Below are 1,164 nucleotides of genomic sequence, written 5' to 3' on the forward strand. Positions count from 1 at the left end.
TATATATAAATATGTTTTATGTATGTGTGATATATGATTTTTTTTCCTAAAAATCATACATATATATATAATGTTTTTTAGGGAAAAATACATATATAACACATACATATAAAACATATAATAATTATACACATATATAGATATATATGTATCATATGTATATATATGTATATATGTATATATAAATATATTTATATATGTATATAATTTTAAAATTTTTATAAACATGTTTATATATGTGTATAATTTTATGAATATATATAATTTTTAAAATTTTATTTTTATTTTTATTATTTTATTTTTATTTTATGTTAATTAATATTATTAAATATTAGGGATTGATGATGTGGCAGATGACTAGGATGCCATGTCAGCATAAATAATATTGTTTTTCGTTCAGGGTTTTATTTGCTAATTTTTAAAAGTATAGAGTTTTAATTGCTAATTTTTAAAAGTACAATGTTTTTTTGGATAAAAAAAAGTACAGGGTTTAAATTGCGACGAGAGAAAAGTACAGGGTTTTAAATGGAATTATCCCTAAATATATAAATAAACGAAATAATCAAATTCGGATCGTTTGTCTTTTTTTTCCTGATTATAAATATAACAGACCACTCATTATGTCATCCACACACTATATATTATACGGATCCGGATACGGTAGATATATTTGTATGAACCCTCGTTCACAACATAAAGTGTAGATTTCCATGTACGTAATCACTTTGTGAATTAAAATGATAAATGGGTGCTCTAAATTGTTTTTATTCCTTATTTTAATTATTTAGGGAATTATTTTATCATAATATTATTACAACAACATATGAAAAAATCGCCAAGGTTCCTACTACTACTGCATAGACGTTTTGTATATAAACAGAAACCCTAGATTCAACTATTTTTTTTGGCTTTTTACTTTGGTATAGTGTTGAAATTCGATTCACTTATTGAAAACTCAAGAGCGTAAACAATCACTTTCTCAGGTATTAACATATTCGAAATGTGATAATGCAAGTTAATGACTTGTGGGAAACATAACCAAAGACACGAACAAATTATTTGAGCACAACATGCATCGATTTGAAGGGCATTATTTGGATCATATATATATATATATATATATATATATATATATATATATATATATATAGAAATGACAGCAGA

Source organism: Tarenaya hassleriana, unplaced genomic scaffold, assembly GCF_000463585.1.
Source record: "Tarenaya hassleriana unplaced genomic scaffold, ASM46358v1 Cleome17, whole genome shotgun sequence".
Lineage (NCBI taxonomy): Eukaryota > Viridiplantae > Streptophyta > Magnoliopsida > Brassicales > Cleomaceae > Tarenaya > Tarenaya hassleriana.